This window comes from Macaca thibetana, chromosome 7, assembly GCF_024542745.1.
Source record: "Macaca thibetana thibetana isolate TM-01 chromosome 7, ASM2454274v1, whole genome shotgun sequence".
NCBI classification, from domain to species: domain Eukaryota; kingdom Metazoa; phylum Chordata; class Mammalia; order Primates; family Cercopithecidae; genus Macaca; species Macaca thibetana.
This window is the reverse complement of record NC_065584.1, coordinates 36,553,334-36,565,605: the sequence shown is the minus strand read 5'-3', so window position 1 is coordinate 36,565,605 and position 12,272 is coordinate 36,553,334.

Sequence of the window (12,272 nt, the reverse complement as noted above, 5' to 3'; positions counted from 1 at the left end):
AAGAAGAAATAAAATCCTTTACTGACAAGCTAATGCTGAAAGATTTTGTCACCACTAGGCCTGCCTTACAAGAGCTCCTGAAGGAAGCACTAAACATGGAAAAGAACAACCAGTACCAGCCACTGCAAAAACATGCCAAAATGTAAAGACCACCGATGCTAGGAAGAAACTGCATCAATGAGCAAAATAACCAGCTAGCATCATAATGACAGGATCAAGTTCACACATAACAATATTAACCTTAAATGTAAATGGGCTAAATGCTCCAACTAAAAGACACAGACTGGCAAGTTGGATAAAGAGTCAAGACCCATCAGTGTGCTGTATTCAGGATATCCATCTCATGTGCAGAGACACAAATAGGCTCAAAATAAAGGGATGGAGGAAGATCTCCCAAGCAAATGGAAAACAAATAAAAAAAGGAGAGGTTGCAATCTTAGTCTCTGATAAAGCAGACTTCAAACCAACAAAGATCAAAAGAGACAAAGAAGGACATTGTATAATGGTAAAGGGATCAATTCAACAAGAAGAGCTAACTATCCTAAATATATATGCACCTAATACAGGAGCACCCAGATTCATAAAGCAAGTCCTTAGAGACTTACAAGAGACTTAGACTCCCACACAATAATAATGGGAGACTTTAACACCCCACCGTCAACATTAGACAGATCAATGAGACAGAAAGTTAACAAAGATATCCAGGAATTGAACTTAGCTCGGCACCAAGCAGACCTAATAGACATCTACAGAACTCTCCACCCCAAATCAACAGCATATACTTTGTTCTCAGCACCACATCGCACTTCTTCCAAAATTGACCACATAATTGGAAGTAAAGCACTCCTCAGCAAATGTGAAAGAACAGAAATTATAACAAACTGTCTCTCAGACCACAGTGCAATCAAACTAGAACTCAGGATTAAGAAACTCACTCAAAACCACTCAACTACATGGAAACTGAACAACCTGCTCCTGAATGACTACTGGGTAAATAACGAAATGAAGGCAGAAATAAAGATGTTCTTTGAAACCACTGAGAACAAAGATACAACATACCAGAATCTCTGGGACACATTTAAAGCAGTGTGTAGAGAGAAATTTATAGCACTAAATGACCACAAGAGAAAGCAGGGAAGGTCTAAAATTGACACCCTAACATCACAATTAAAAGAACTAGAGAAGCAAGAGCAAACACATTCCAAAGCTAGCAGAAGGCAAGAAATAATTAAGATCAGAACAGAACTGAAGGAGATAGAGACACAAAAAACCCTTAAAAAAATCAATGAATCCAGGAGCTGGTTTTTTTTTAAAAGATCAACAAAATTGTTAGACCGCTAGCAAGACTAATAAAGAAGAAAAGAGAGAAGAATCAAATAGACGCAATAAAAAATGATAAAGGGGATATCACCACTGACCCCACAGAAATACAAACTACCATCAGAGAATACTCTAAACACCCCTATGCAAATAAACTAGAAAACCTAGAGGTAATGGATGAATTCCTGGACACATACACCCTCCCAAGACTAAACCGGGAAGAAGCTGAATCCTGGAATAGACCAATAACAGTCTCTGAAATTGAGGCAATAATTAATACCCTACCAACCAAAAAAAGTCCAGGACCAGACGGATTCACAGCCGAATTCTACCAGAGGTACAAAGAGGAGCTGGTACCATTCCTTCTGAAACTATTCCAATCAATAGAAAAAGAGGGAATCCTCCCTAACTCATTTTATGAGGCCAACATCATCCTGATACCAAAGCCTGGCAGAGACACAACAAAAAAAGAGAATTTTAGACCAATATCCCTGATGAACATCGATACAAAAATCCTCAATAAAATACTGGCAAACCAAATCCAGCAGCACATGAAAAAGCTTATCCACCATGATCAAGTGGGCTTCATCCCTGGGATGCAAGGCTGGTTCAACATATGCAAATCAATAAACGTAAGCCAGCATATAAACAGAACCAAAGACAAAAACCACATGATTATCTCAATAGATGCAGAAAAGGGCTTTGACAAAATTCAACAGCCCTTCATGCTAAAAACTCTCAATAAATTCGGTATTGATGGAATATATCTCAAAATAATAAGAGCTATTTATGACAAACCCACAGCCAATATTGTACTGAATGGGCAAAAACTGGAAGCATTCCCTTTGAAAACTGGCACGAGACAAGGATGCCCTCTCTCACCACTCCTATTCAACGTAGTGTTGGAAGTTCTGGCTAGGGCAATCAGGCAGGAGAAAGAAATAAAGGTATTCAGTTAGGAAGAGAGGAAGTCAAATTGTCCCTGTTTGCAGATGACATGATTGTATATTTAGAAAACCCCATTGTCTCAGCCCAAAATCTCCTTAAGCTGATAAGCAACTTCAGCAAAGTCTCAGGATACAAAATCAATGTGCAAAAATCACAAGCATTCCTATACACCAATAACACACAAGCAGAGAGCCAAATCATGAGTGAACTCCCATTCACAATAGATTCAAAGAGCATGAAATACCTAGGAATCCAACTTACAAGGAATGTGAAGGACCTCTTCAAGTAGAACTACAAACCACTGCTCAGTGAAATAAAAGAGGACACAAACAAATGGAAGAACATACCATGCTCATGGATAGGAAGAATCAATATCATGAAAATGGCTATACTGCCCAAGGTAATTTATAGATTCAATGCCATCCCCATTAAGCTACCAATGACTTTTTTCACAGAATTGGAAAAAACTAAAGTTCATATGGAACCAAAAAAGAGCCCACATTGCCAAGACAATCTTAAGCTAAAAGAACAAAGCTGGAGGCATCATGCTACCTGACTTCAAACTATACTACAAGGCTACAGTAACCAAAACAGCATGGTACTGGTACCAAAACAGAGATATAGACCAATGGAACAGAACAGAGTCCTCAGAAATAATACCACACATGTACAACCATCTGATCTTTGACAAGCCTGACAGAAACAAGAAATGGGGAAAGGATTCCCTATTTAATAAATGGTGCTGGGAAAACTGGCTAGTCATAAGTAGAAAGCTGAAACTGGATCCCTTCCTTACACCTTATACAAAAATTAATTCAAGATGGATTAAAGACTTAAATGTTAGAACTAAAACTATAAAAACCCTAGAAGAAAACCTAGGCAATACCATTCAGGACATAGGCATGGGCAAGGACTTCATGTCTAAAACACCAAAAGCAATGGCAACAAAAGCCAAAGTTGACAAATGGGACCTAATTAAACTAAAGAGCTTCTGTGTGGCAAAAGAAACTACCATCAGAGTGAACATGCAACCTACAGATGGGAGAAAATTTTTGCAATCACTCATCTGACAAAGGGCTAATATCCAGAACCTACAAAGAACTCAAACAAACTTACAAGAAAAACTCAACCCCATCAAAAAGTGGGCAAAGGATATGAACAGACACTTCTCAAAAGAAGACATTTTTGCAGCCAACAGACACATGAAAAAATCCTCGTCATCATTGGTCATCAGAGAAATGCAAATCAAAACCACAATGAGATACCATCTCACACCAGTTAGAATGGTGATCATTAAAAAGTCAGGAAACAACAGATGCTGGAGAGGATGTAGAGAAATAGGAACACTTTTACACTGTTGGTGGGACTGTAAACTAGTTCAACCATTGTGGAAGATAGTGTGGTAATTCCTCAAGGATCTAGAACGAGAAATACCATTTGACCCAGCCATCCCATTACTGGGTATATTCCCAAACGATTATAAATCATGGTGCTATAAAGACACATGCACACATATGCTTATTGTGGCACTATTCACAATAGCAAAGACTTGGAACCAACCCAAATGTCCCTCAATGACAGACTGGATTAAGAAAATGTGGCACATATACACCATGGAATACTATGCAGCCATAAAAAAGGGTGAGTTCATGTCCTTTGTAGGGAGATGGATGCAGCTGGAAACCATCATTCTCAGCAAACTATCGCAAACAGAAACCAAACACTGCACGTTCTCACTCACAGGTGGGAATTGAACAGTGAAAACACTTGGACACAGGAAGGGGAACATCACACACTGGGGCCTGTCATGGGGTGAAGGGAGGGAGGAGGGATAGCATTAGGAGATATACCTAATGTAAATGATGAGTTAATGGGTGTAGCACACCAATATGGCACATGTATACCTGTGTAACAAACCTGCACATTGTGCACATGTACCCTGGCACTCAAAGTATAATAAAAAATTTTTTAAAAAGAAAAAAGAAAAAAATGGTGGCTAGCGAAACATACGGGAGGCATTGGCGTCTCTAGTAATTAGATGGCTTGGCATAACACCAAGGCTCACCTTTTCTCCTGGCTCACCTGCCCATGGCCACACAGCAAGCCTCATGGAAACTGGAAATGAGACCTTTAAAAATCCAAGATCCTCAGTCTCTGCTCTTCTAGATAACATGGAAAATACAATCAAATTTGGGATGCATTTTTTCATAATGAAATTTTTATTAACATTACTTCCTCAAAAGTACAAGATGTGTTTTAGATAAAGGAGAAAGCTGACATAAGAGCTGGAATTAATGTGGATGGAGAGGGACAGATTGACTGTTGAAATATGGTTGGTTTTAGGGTTTGTTAGGAGTTAGTACTTAAACTTGATTTTTTCAGAACCTAAAGATTTTATAAACTTAATTTTTTTGCTAACCTGAATTAGCCTCAGAACCAACTAATGGTAATAAAAGTAGTAGATCAATATGTTGATCAATATGCCAGTTTATTAATTTACAGTTCTAGAGATTTAGGGCACTCCCAGCTTCCTGTCAGAAGATAACTGAGAGGCCACACTGGCATCAGAAGTTAATGAACACAGAGCACAAGGAAGTATATTTTTTCTTCCGGTGTTGGGAGACACATGCTTTATTATTTTTTTTTACTGTTCTAGTGATAGAGGCGAGCGACAGAGAAATTCTAGGCAGATGGGCAGGTCCTGATGAAACCCCACCTTCAAGTCAAATTAGCCTGAAACTCACAGCCCAAAGTGAGAACTAATATTCCTGTTTGCCCACCATATCCTGATTGGTTCTTTCTGAGTAATGTCTTTTTACCAATCAAATGTTACCTTTTCCAAAACTACCTACGGCCCACCCCACCCCCATCCTGTGCCTATAAAGACCCCAGATTCAATTGGTAGAGAGGAGAGATGGCTGGACTTCAGGGAAGAGGTGGTCAGACTTCAGGAAAGACTAACTGCCCTGTGCATCCCCTCTCTAACTCCCCTCTCCACTAAGAGCCATTTCCATCACTCAATAAAAGTATCTGCCTTCACCATCCTTCAAGTATCTGTGCAACTGCATTCTTCTTGGACAAGAGCTTGGGAGCCACCAAGTGCAAGCACTCAAAAAGGCTGTCACACTGGCCCTTTGCCCTCACTGGTGGAGGGCAGCCACCCCACGTGACAAGGCAGGGGGCCAACTGAGCTGTTAACACACAGCCGTCTGCAGACTGCATAGCTGAGAGAGCACTATAACATTCCCTTTGGGGCTTTGGAGTCACAGGCACCCTCACACGGAGCTTGCTCCTGCTGGCACCCAGAGTGGCCTGCTGGATCCCACACTCACTCACATGCTGCCTCCCACAAGGGGTTTAGTGCGGCAGGCCAAGTAAACGGGGAACCCCTGTCACAAGTCTCATGAAGGGGCTGAGAAAAATCCTGAATCACTAGTAATAGAATAATTATTTTCATTTTTATCCTTACTCCAGCAAACACAAAAATTTTCGTTGACTTCCTTTTCCAACTGCCTTGGCCTCTCAAAGTATCAGGATTACAGGCATGAGCCGCTGCGCCCAACCTGACTTCCTTTTGCAAGACTCCAAGCAGAACAACCCCATTTCTTCCACGATCAAATTCTTGCTTTGGTTATGCTCATACAACTGAGTTAGGCTCCAGCTTTCACATCCACCTCCTACCTCTGCCTAGCCACTTTAATTGGGTTATTGCAGCCCTTGTCCTTCCTGCTTTGGGGAGAATAGATCTTAACCACAGGTGTCAAATTTACTAGTTTTAAGTCTTGGAAATTCCCTTCATCTTACAGTTCAAAGGATACCTCTTTACAAGACCTCCTACTTTATTACATTTCTAACTAAGAATAATTTAATTATTTTTCCCAAATATACCATCAATTTGGGGCAGGGGGAGAATTATATCAAATATTTTTTCTTATAACTTTTAAACTAGGAGCAAACAAATACTTCAAAGACATGAAAAGTAAAGTCTAATTTTTAAAAGAAAGTTTAGGCCAGATGCAGTGGCTCACACATATAAGCCCGGTACTTTGGGAGGCCAAGACGGGAAGATTGCTTGGGCTCAGGAGTTTGACACCAGCCTGGGAAACACTAAGACCTCATCGCTACAAAAAATTTTAAAAATTAGCTGAGCATGGTGGTATATGTCTGTAGTCCCAGCTACTCAGGTGGCTGAGTTAGGAGGATCACTTGAGCCCAGGAGCTCAAGACCAGCCTGAGCAAAATGGGAAGACCCTGTCTCTACAAAAAAAATACATATATTGTTTTAAATTAGTTAGGTGCAGTAGCTTGTGCCTGTAGTTCCAGCTTCTCAGGAAGCTGAGGTGGGAGGATCACTTGGGCCTGGAAGGTCGAGGCTGCAGTGAGCTATGATTGCACCACTGCACTCCAGCCTGGGTGACAGAGCAAGACCCTGTCTAAAAAAAAAAAAAAAAAAAAAAAAAAAAAAAAAGTGTTTGAAGAAGAAAAAGGGAGTTAAAAAAGAATAGATTATGCAACATTGATCTCATCTGTCTTTGTTCTGCATCTGGGAAGATAAGCTTATAATTGACATTATCAGTGCTAAATTGAACAGACTTTTTAGTTTTAGGAGCTAGACTGCAGACCTAAAGGACATTTGCATTGAAAGGGAGTCCCCAAGGAAGTCATTGAAGGCTATTACAGTAATTCAGCTGCCAGGCAACGTTGGCCTGGACTAACTAAGATGTTGACTGCAGTAGGTCAGGTTCTGTGGAAGCACACTCTGAGCCTGACATTTTTGCAGAGGAAGTTTATTGGGGTAGAGTGCTTTTAGGAACAATGTGTGTGAAGGAGTGAAAGAAGCAAATAGGGCCGGGCGTGGTGGCTCACACCTGTAATCCCAGCACTTCAGGAGGCCCAGGCAGGTGGATCACAAGGTCAGGAGATGGAGACCATCCTGGCTGGCACGGTGAAACCCCATCTCTACTAAAAATACAAAAAAAAAAAAAAAATTAGCTGCGTGTAGTGGCGAGCACCTGTAGTCCCAGCTACTCAGGAGGCTGAGGCAGGAGAACAGCATGAACCCGGGAGGCGGAGCTTGCAGTGAGCCAAGATCGCACCACTGCACTCCAGACTGGGCGACAGAGCGAGACTCCGTCTCAAAAAAAAAAAAAAAGAAAAAGCAGCAGCAGCAAATAGGACAGAGGAAAAAATGGCACTGCAGTGCAGTTACAACAAAGGCTTTAGTCAAAATCCATGGGGAGGCCTGGAGCTAGATGGCCCTTCTAAGATGTCCTGAATTTTAAAAAGAATGCTGAGGGTGATTCCTGGGAAGGGATCACTTCTGGAATCTAGGGGAACGATGACCTCCCTCCTGAAGTGGAATCTGGGCAGAATACCACAACATCCCTCTTAGTTCTTGCACTGCTCATCTCTGCATATCTCACTCCCCTACTACCCTTTTGAGAGTTCCCCTTAGCCAGCACCTCTGCTAGTCAAAGTGGATTACTTCCTGGTGCGACCCAAGCTCCCTCATCCTTGAGAGTTCAGAACCTCTAGTCCGCATGCCCTGATTCTCAGTTTCTGCTCTACATGGCTGACAATCTTGCATTTAAATTGGGCAGGGATTGCATGAGACACCCTAGTGGATCACTTGAATGCCAGACGTGTGCCCTCCTACCCCCACTGTGTGACAGCCCCGCCTCCTCCTGGTGATCCTGGTGGGTTACCCCTGCCATGGTGGTAGCTTCTTTCCTTGCCTGCTTGTCTCCACACAAGTGACTAGGTGACAGTGTAAACGGACCCAGATTCAGCTGCTCACCATGCAAAAGCCAGACAGAGGGTTGAAGGGAGGAAAAGCAGGTTTAAATGGAGAGCCAGCAAACCAAGAAGATGGTGAACTAGTGTTCTGAAGTACCACCTTAAATTTTAAATTTTACCATAGGGCTTTGAAAGGGAAACTGGGTATGGGAGACATGCAGGCAGAGTGCAGGTGCAGAATCTGTGTGTCCTGTTCCGAGGGCTTTCTTAGATCATCACTTTTCTCAAGGTCTAGTTGGCATTGTCTTAACCCACCCGCCCTCCACCTTGGTAGTGGTGGTGGATTAATTGTTCGTGACTCCCCTTAAGCAGGAGAATTCCACAGTGGAAGCTCCATGCCTGGTTTGTTTCAAGATTAGCCTCTGGGATTTCTTAAGCAAAAGCATAATTAGATAAGCATGCATTGTCAGAGGGGAGTGCCTAGAGAGGGAAGGAAGAAGAAAGTGGGCACTTTTTAAAACTGTTCCTGGTTACAAACTCCAGGTTCCTGGTTACAAACTCCCCCACTGTTGAGTTGTATTCCATCTCTATGGAATAGGGATGGCGTGTTCATCTGGCTACTTCCTGCCGAAAAACAGCATAGTTAGGGGGCCGCGGAATGGAACCTGTCTTCCTGGAGTTGAAAGTATTTGTGAGTCCCTGGACTTACAGAAGACATCTGCGGAGCATCACAGTGAGTGTGTAACAGCAATACAGCCCACAGCAGAAGAATAAACATATCCCTATAATCATGGCTAAAGTTGTCAGAGGCATTTGAACCAGAGCAGCTCCATCTTGAGTAGGGGTTGTGTAAAATAAGGCTGGGACCTACTGGGCTCCATTCCCAGGAAGTTAGGCATTCTTAGTCACAGGATGAGATAGGAGGGCAGTACAAGATAAAGTCATAAAGACCTTGCTGATAAAACAGGATGTGGTAAAGAAGCCGGCCAAAACCCACCAAAACCAAGATGGCAGTGAAAGTGACCTCTAGTAGTCCTCACTGCTCATTATATGCTAATTATAATGCATTAGCATGCTAAAAGACACTCCCACCAGCCATGACAGTTTGCAAATGCCATGGCAACGTTTGGAAGTTACCCTATATAGTGTAAAAAGGGGAGGGATCCTCAGTTCCAGAAAGTCCCTGCCCCTTTCCCAGAAAACTTATGAATATTCCACCCTTTGTTTGGCATATAATCAATAAATAACTATAAGTATACTCAGCTGAGCAGCCCATGCTGCTGCTCTGCCTATGGAGTAGCCATTCTTTTATTCCTTTACTTTCTTCATAAACTCACTTTCACTTTATGGACTCACCCTGAATTCTTTCTTGTGCAAAGTCCAAGAACCCTCTCTTGGGGTCTGGATCAAGACCCCTTCCTGGTAACAAAATTATGAGCAACTTTTTTTTTCTTCACCAGGAGGGACCTATTCTAGATCACGAAGAGGGCCATTGATTTAAGGACACTGTGGGATCAGACATAGCATTAATTTGCTTGCGCCTATCTTGTAGGGTTGAGCATGTATTTCCAGAGTTATCTGGAATGTACACACAGTGTTCAGTCTTAATTACAGTGCACATTCCCTGCTGTCAATTGTACCCAGAGCTCCTGTGGGGACAACATGACAGGTTAGCTAAACATATATGTGACAGGTTATAGGAGGAGCTATTAATATGCATGAAAGTGTATTCATGACATGTAACAAATATGCATTTAACATGACCCATGTTCCCTTTGGGGTGGAGACTTACATTTAAATCTATTACAATTAGGCTCTATATGTCTAAAGTTCTTTTCAGCCAGACACAGTGGCTCATGCCTGTAATCCCAGCACTTTGGGAAGCCGAGGCAGCAGATCACGAGGTCAGAAGCTCAAGACCATCCTGGCTAACAAGGTGAAACCCCGTCTCTACTAAAAAATACAAAAAAATTAGCCAGGCATGGTGGTGTGCGCCTGTAATCCCAGCTATTCAGGAGGCTGAGGCAGGAGAATGGCATGAACCCGGGAGGCGGAGCTTGCAGTGAGCCGAGATTGTGCCACTGCACTCCAGCCTGGGCGACAGAGACTCTCAAAAAAAAAAAAAAAAAAAAAAAAAGTTCTTTCCGGGACACAAAGGCATACATGTGCACAATTTCTCTAAGCAGGACGGAACTAGTGCATACTCATGATCTCTTATTAGCAGAAAGTTACTAAAATCAGTCTCTTGTCTAATTAAAGCTGTAGTCATGGCTGGCAGAGCTGGGGCTGGGGGTCAGTTCGTATCTAATGGGGTGCCATGTTTGTAACCAGACCCAGGTTTGGCTGCTCACCCCTTGAAAGCCAAACATGAGAAGTGAGGGTGGTGGAAGGAAAAATAACCAAGTTGTAAAGACCAGCTCCACAAGCCTGCTAGCACTTGCTTAAAGCCAACTTTTCCTTCCACCAGCTCTCACCTCTCATGTCTGGCTTTCTAGCCGTGAGCAGCTGAACCTGGGTCCAGCTACAACAGCAACAGCTTAAAGTTGAATGGGACTCTTGCTGTCTCTCCTGATGGAGGTGTCCCCCTGTGGAAACCAGGATCTTTAGACCCACAGAGCCTAAAGCTGCAAGAGTAAGAAGAACAAATTCTCCAAGTGAGTCACTGGTAAAGATGGTAAGTGCGGCCACTTCTGTTTCTACTTATTGGTTCTCAGTTTCATGTATTCCACCCATTGGGGCCACATAACCACAATAATGGTCATTGATTTAGGGTGTACCCCACATCCTAAGGGATGCTACCCCATCCTCAAAGAATATTGTTTCCAAACTGGCATCTCAGCTGTACTTTTAAAGGACCATCCAATTGCACTATCAAGTCACTAGCTTCTACAGTATGTGATAGGATCAGTGGGTCCCATGGTCATGTGTTTGGTGAATCAGACACACGATAAATCCTTGATGACACTGTTGGCTGAAGTTATGCAAGCAGAAAAGGCAAAACCCTAGAACATGTGTCAACTCTAGTCAAGATAAACAACTGCTCCCATCTAGAGTGGAAGGGGCTCAGCGTGAGCAACCAGCCATCAGAGCGATGACTGCCCTCCTTAAGGGATGGGTATTGTATCAGGACTCAGCATTGCTTACTGTTGCACTCAGGTTAAATATTTAGCAGCGTCAGTAAGTAGCTAGATCACTCTTGGTGAATGGAATCTTTTTACATGTTGTCCGTGCTGCCACCATAGCTATTCCTCTCATGCACCCATTTTGCCAGCACAAGAGTGGCCATTGAAGAAGACGGCTGATGTCAACTAGACTACTACTTGTTTGGACCACTACCAATGATTCGGACTACTGGGTTGTTGAGTGCCTCCTCCACAGCAGGTACTCTTTGGTGAGCATGAACATGCACTCAAAGATCTTTACATCCCATTCCCACTCCTGGAGATCCGTCCATGTGCCTCTACCCTTGTCCCCAGTCTTTGCTTTCTCCTAGGCCCCTGACCAACTAGCCCAGCCATTTGCTATTCCCCTGAGTCCATGTTTTTTTCTGGCCTCTGTTCTCTTTCCACATAAAGTGGATGACCTGATAGCCTGACATTTGCCTCTCTCTGATTTCCCTCACTACTGTTTTAAAGGCCACCAGCATGGGGCTGTATTGCTGCAGCAGCCCGTTAATGGTTTGCATACACACATCGAACCCATCTTGAGCCAAACTTGGCTTTTTTCCTCCTCCATCAGTTCGTTATAAGGGATTCACCCCTCACCCTATTGGCCATCTGCGTGAGCTGAGGAAAGGTCCTTGTGTGACAGTAGTGAATGACATGGGAGGGTCTGCACCACCTGCTCATACAGTCTGTGTAGGTCTTCTGTACCCCTTCCATCTTAGGATGGATTCCTGCTAGGCCCCCTCAGACATGTGGCTTAGTGTCTGACAAGTTGTGTGATCAAATACTCTTTACCAAGCCCCAGTGGCAAACCTGGAGCTGTTTCTAAATAGTATGTAATTATCTGTTGCAAATATATAAACTGTAGCATATAGTTCTCTGTTGCCTTACTCCAGAACCCTATGGGTCTACATTGTGATTCTCCAGTTAGGTTTACCATAAACTCTATATAGCATTTTTTCTCAATCACAGATAATTTGAATACCAGGTTGCATGGACCAAGTGACAAGACTGCTTATATCACAGCCTGGACTGGCTGTGGAGCTATTTCCTCCTCTGGGTCCTACTCAATGCTGGTAGCTTTCCATGTGTCTTGGCAAATGG